Consider the following 6778-nt stretch of genomic DNA (forward strand, 5'->3'; position numbering starts at 1 on the left):
TTATGTTCTCCGCTAGATAGGAACTTTGGAGTGATTCTTCGTTGCACGTTGAAGGATGGCTATATGATCCAATTATATTAGCATTGTTGATTGATTGCACTAGCAAACGTACGGACCCTAGGCCTCATTTTAAAGCATTGCAATACCGTTTGTGATCCATTTTATCAATTGCTACCTTGCTGTTTTTTATTGTTCTTATTACAAAAATCAATATCTACTATCCATATTACACTTGTATCACCATCTCTTCGCCGAACTAGTGCGCCTATACAAATTACCATTTTATTTGGTGTGTTGGGGACACAAGAGACTTTTTATTATTTGGTTGCAGGGTTGTTTGAGAGAGACCATCTTGATCCTACGCCTCCCATAGATTGATCAACCTTAGGTCATCCACTTGAGGGAAAATTGCTATTGTCCTACAAAACTCTGCGCTTGGAGGCCCAACACATGTCTACAAGAATAAAGTTGTGTAGTAGACATCAAACTCTTTTCTGGCGCCGTTGCCGAGAAGGTGAGTGCTTGAAGGTATATCTTTAGATCTTGCAATCGAATCTTTTAGTTTCTTGTTTATCACTGGCTTGGTTTATAAAAGAAAACTACAAAAAAAAATGGAGATTGTGTTACCTCAAGTTGTTCTTTATCTTTATAATGTTTATCTTGAGACTAAGGATTCCGATAATTGTTCTCAATTGCTAGAAAAAGAATTCAACAAAATTTATGGCATAAAAACGTTGGATGATGAGCATGATTTCAATGTTGTTGGTATGAACTCTTTGAATATCCATGATGCTAGTGATATGCAAAGCCATAAGCTTGGGGATGCTATATTTGACGAAGATGATATTTTTACTCCCCCAAGTTTCGATGAGAAAATTTATTATGATGATTGCATGCCTCCTATTTATGATGATTATATTTATAAAAGTGGATTTGGAGAGGCCATGACTTTATTTAATGATGAATCCACTATTTTGGAAGAGGTTGCAATTGATTATGACAACAAAGTTCCTATATATGATTATTATAGTGATGAAATGTATGCTCTAAAGAATAATGCTAACCATGAAACTTGTCATCATGATTTTAATTTTCAATCACATGATAGTTATTTTGTTGAGTTTGCTCCCACTACTATTGATGAGAATAAATTTGCTTATGTGGAGAGTAACAAAATTTCTATGCTTATGTATCATGAAAAGAATGCTTTATGTGATAGTTATATTGTTGAATTCATTCATGATGCTAAATAAAATTATTATGCGGGAGGAACATATGCTTTTACATATCACAATAATATCAATTTTCCTCTCTTTATGTTGAAAATCTTGAAGTTTTGCTTGTTTTGCCTTCCTATGCTGGCTGATTCTTGTTACCACAAGTTGTTTTCTCACAAATCCCTATGCATAGGAAGTGGGTTAGGCTTAAATGTGTTTGTCATATGATTCATGATGCTCTTTTTCATGTTTCAATTCTTATCTTTTATGCGAGCATCATTGAAATCATCATGCCTAGCTAAAAAGGCATTAAAGAAAAGTGTTTGTTGGGAGACAACCCAACACTTTTACCTACTGCTTTTGTGTGTTCACATGATTAAGATACTATATTAATCATGTTTTATTGCTTTTGTTTCAATAAAGTTCCAAGTAAGACCTTTGGGATGGTCTATGGTGATAGTTGATTTGATCTTGCTGAAAAACAGAAAATTTTGCGCTCAGGAAAATAATTCTCATTTTTACCACAAGAGTGATAAAATACTGATTATTTTTGCAGAAGATTAATAGACAAATTTACCAGGTTGTACGAATTATTCAGAATTTTTGGAGTAGCAGAAGTATTGTTGGAGTATAGATTACTACAGACTATTCTGTTTTTGACAGATTCTGTTTTCAATGCATAGTTTGCTTGTTTTCTAGTTTCTATGGCTTATATTGCTCAATATAAATTGTGGAAATAATTTGCTACAGTATGAATTGTGTGGAAACAATTATTAATCTTTTCTTTGACAGTACCAAAGTGAAATGGCTTGCTCTTTATCATACTAGCCTATCTCACGAAGTTTCGTTAAGTTTTGTGTGATTGAAGTTTTCAAGTTTTGGGTGAGATGTCGATATGAGGAGAATAAGGAGTGACAAGACCCTAAGCTTGGGGATTCCCAAGGCACCCAAAGTTAATATCCAAGGAGGATCCAAGCAACTAGGCTTGGGGATGCCCCGGAAAGCATCCCCTCTTTTGTCTCCAACATTATCGGTAACCTCACTTGGAGCTACATTTTTATTCGTCACATGCTATGTGTTTTGCTTGGAGCATAATTTTATTTTGTTAGGACTTGCTTGCTTGTATTTAGAATAATGTTTTTAATCTTTTATTTTAATAAAATTGGCAAGGATAGCCTTTGCCATGCTTATCTTGCAAGTATATGAGTTGCTGTTTCAAAACAGAAAGTTTATCGATGTTGAAAAAATTCCCGAGAAAGGTCAGAATGTGATAAAATGTTGAAACTGTTTGCACAATAATCTCTGATAAATTTTATACAGTGTGGTAAATTTTCATAATTTTTGGTGTTAAATAATAATTGATACTCTTGCATTCTTTACAGACTGTACTGTTTTGGCAGATTGTTGTTATGTTTGCATTGTTAGCATATGTTTGCTTGTTTAATGATTCTATTTGAGGATAGGAGTATTAAATATGCAGAGGCATTTAGTACGAAATGTTGAATAATAATTTTAGTGATTTTCTACATTAGAGAATGATAAGGTTTTTGCATTGGTTTATACTAACTTATCTCACGAGTTCTTGTTGAGTTTTGTGTGGATGAAGTCTTTAAGGTTTAGGGAAACCGTGATATAAAAGGAATTAAGGAGACAAAAAAGCTCAAGCTTGGGGATGCCCAAGGCACCCCAAGATAATATTTCAAGGAGTCTCAAGCATCTAATCTTGGGGATGCCCCAGTAGGCATCCCACCTTTCTTCTTCAACAATTATCGGTTAGTATCTGTTGAGCCTAAGTTTTTGCTTCTTCACATGATGTGTGATATTCTTGAAATGTCATTTTGTTTTGCTTGTTGTTTTAATAAAAATACTTAGATATGGAAGTTTTTAAATAAGAGAGAGTCCTCAAATAGCTACCATTTACATAACTACTCGCTTGATATTCACTTATATCTTTTTGGAGTAGCATGTCATTTACTCTTGTGCTTCACTTATATCCTATGAGTAAATTGTTGAATGAATTGAATATCATGAAGTTGAAATTATATCATCTCTAGTGATAGCTTCACATTGGGTTTAGAAAGTGAAATCTTTTGAAGCTTGACAATCACAATATTGGTCATACAAGCAATTCATGAATAATTACTATAAGGAAGAGAACTTTCACATGCAAATACACTATCTTGGAAATCTTTTGTGATTGTGAGCCCCCATCAAAATATGATATGCCAAAATTGTTGACGTTGGACATGGAAGACAACATGTTGGTTTATGTTTGTTCATATTCACATACAAGTTATATTGTCATATATCCTTCAACATGTGGTGCTTGCCCCCCATCCTTTCTAGCCAAAAATTCCGCACCAAGTAGAGATACTACTTGTGCATCCAAAAACCCTTAAACCCAAATCTTATTTTCAACAGTCCACCATACCTACCTAAGGATTAAGCAAGATCCTTCAAGTAAGTTGTCATTGGTGTAATAAGGCAATAAAAATTACTTCTGAAAGTGTTAGATCATTTAGTGTAAGATAAAATTGAGCATTGTACGAAATTGTGATGGTAAAGAATAAAAGCAACAGACTGCATAATAAAGGTTGCTACCATAAGGGGCAATATAACGTGACGTTCTTTTGCACTAAGGGGTTGAGCATACAAACAAATAAGCGCATGGCAACCTCTGCTTCCCTCTGCAAAGGGCCTACCTTTTACTATTATGTATTTACTTTCATGCAAGAGTCAAAGTTTTTCACTCTATTCCTTTTTATTTTTCTCTTTTAGCAAGCATCATGTGGTGAGGAAATATCTAGGCACATATATCTAGTTGGATATGTGTAGCATGAGTTATTATTGTTTGCATCACCCTTGAGGTGAATACATTGGGAGGCAAAATTATAAGCCCCTATCTTTCTATATGTCCGGTTGAAACGTTTTGATCATGTGTATGCGGTGAGTGTTAGCAATCATAGAAGACTATATGATGGTTGAGCATGTGGAGCTCTTACTTAAACTCTGTTGAATAAGTTGAATTACAATTGCTTGGTGACTGAGAACATAGGCTGCTGAGTTTCAAGAGAATTCGTTGTTTGAACCTTAACATGTGAATTGGTTACTACTTTAACATGAGAAGTTTTATAAGAAAGAATTGTTCTTATGATGCTAGGAAAAGTGATTGAAATTGTCATTGATCAAACTTGTGCACTTTGCTAGCATTCATGCTTCATAAATTATTTCTTTTATCAATTACCTACTCAAGGACGAGTAGGAATTAAGCTTGGGGATGTTGATACGTCTCCAACGTATCTATAATTTATGAAGTATTCATGCTATTATATTATCATTCTTGGATGTTCTACAATCATTTTATAGCAACTTTATATCATTTTATGGGACTAACCTATTGACCCAGTGCCCAGTGCTAGTTGTTGTTTTTTGCTAGTTTTTTACATCACAGGAAATCAATATCAAACGGAGTCCAAACACCGCGAAACTTTTTGTGGATTTTTTCTAGACCAGAAGACATCCAATGGGCCAAAGCAGCACCTGGGGTGCCCTAAGTGGGGCACAATGCACCAGGGCACGCCTGGGTTCCCAGGCGCGCCCTGGTGGGTTGTGCCCACCTCGGTGGCCTCGCGGACCCCCTCTTCACCCTATAAATAGTAAAATATTCCAAAAACCCTCGGGGTAACCCTAGATGAGAAGTTCCGTTGCCGCAAGCCTCTGTAGCCACCGAAAACCAATCTAGACCCCGGTCCGGCACTCTGTCGGAGGGGGGAATCATCACCAGTGGCCATATTCATCATCCCGGCGGCCACCACGATGAGGAGGTAGTAGTCCAACCTCGGGGCTGAGGGTTTGTACCAGTAGCTATGTGTTTAATCTCTCTCTCTCTCTCGTGTTCTTGAGATGTCATGATCTTGATGTATCGCGGGCTTTGTTAATATAGTCGGATCATATGGTGGTTTCCCCTCTCTATCTTGTTGTGATGAATTGAGTTTTCCCTTTGAGATTTTGTTTTATCAGATTGAATACTTTTATGGATTTCAGAGCACTTGATATATGTCTTGCATATGAATACCCGTGGTGACAATGGGGTATTATTTTGATTCACTTGATATATGTTTTGGCACTCAACTCACGGATTCCCGAGGTTACATTGGGGTAATCTACACATAGGGGTTGATGCACGTTCATGTCTTTGTTTCTCCGGTAGAAATCTTGGGGCACTCTTTGAGGTTCTTTGCGTCGGATTGAGTATTATGAATCTGAAATTATTTGGTGTTATTTTAGTACAAACTGTTGGATAGATTGATCGGAAAGAATAGCTTCGAGGTGGTTTCGTACCCTACAAACGATTTCTTCTTATGTTCTCCGCTAGATAGGAACTTTGGAGTGATTCTTCGTTGCACGTTGAAGGATGGTTATATGGTCCAATTATATTAGCATTGTTGAGAGATTGCACTAGCGAAATACGGACCTTAGGCCTCATTTTAAAGCATTCCAATACCATTTGTGCTCCATTTTATCAATTGCTACCTTGCTGTTTTTTATTGCTTTTATTACAAAAATCAATATCTACTATCCATATTACACTTGTATCACCATCTCTTTGCCGAACTAGTGCACCTATACAAATTACCATTGTATTTGGTGTGTTGGGGACACAAGAGACTTTTTATTATTTGGTTGTAGGGTTGTTTGAAAGAGACCATCTTCATCATATGCCTCCCACGGATTGATAAATCTTAGGTCATCCACTTGAGGGAAAATTGCTACTGGCCTACAAAACTCTGCACTTGGAGACCCAACACGTGTCTACAAGAATAAAGTTGCATAGTAGACATCAACCCACAAGTATAGGGGATGGATCGTAGTCCTTTCGATAAGTAAGAGTGTTGAACCCAACGAGGAGCAGGAGGAAAAGATAAGCGGTTTTCAACAAGGTATTTTCTGCAAGCACTGAAATTTTCGGTAACAGATAGTTTGATAGCAAGGTAATTTGTAACGAGCAATAAGTAGTAATGGTAAAAAATGTGCAGCAAGGTAGCACAATCCTTTTTGTAGCGAAGGACGGGCCAGAACGGTCTCTTATAATAAGCAAAGCGTTCCGGAGGACACACGGGAATTTCATCTAGTCACTTTCATCATATTTGTTTGATTCGCGTTCGTTACTTTGATAATTTGATATGTGGGTGGACTGGTTCTTGGGTGTTGTTCTTACTTGAACAAGCCTCCCACTTATGATTAACCCCTCTCGCAAGCATCCGCAACTACAAAAGAAGAATTAAGATAAATCTAAACATAGCATGAAACATATGGATCCAAATCAGCCCCTTACGGAATAGCGCATAAACTAGGGCTTAAGCTTCTGTTACTCTGTCAACCCATCATCTAATAGCTACTCCAGAATGCCTTCCCTTAGGCCCAAATATGGTGAAGTGTCATGTAGTCGACGTTCACATAACACCACTAAGGGAAACAACAACATACATATCATCAAAATATCGAACGAATACCAAATTCACATGATTACTTATGACAAGACTTCTCCCATGTTTTCAAGA

This window comes from Triticum urartu, chromosome 7, assembly GCF_003073215.2.
Source record: "Triticum urartu cultivar G1812 chromosome 7, Tu2.1, whole genome shotgun sequence".
Taxonomy (NCBI): domain Eukaryota; kingdom Viridiplantae; phylum Streptophyta; class Magnoliopsida; order Poales; family Poaceae; genus Triticum; species Triticum urartu.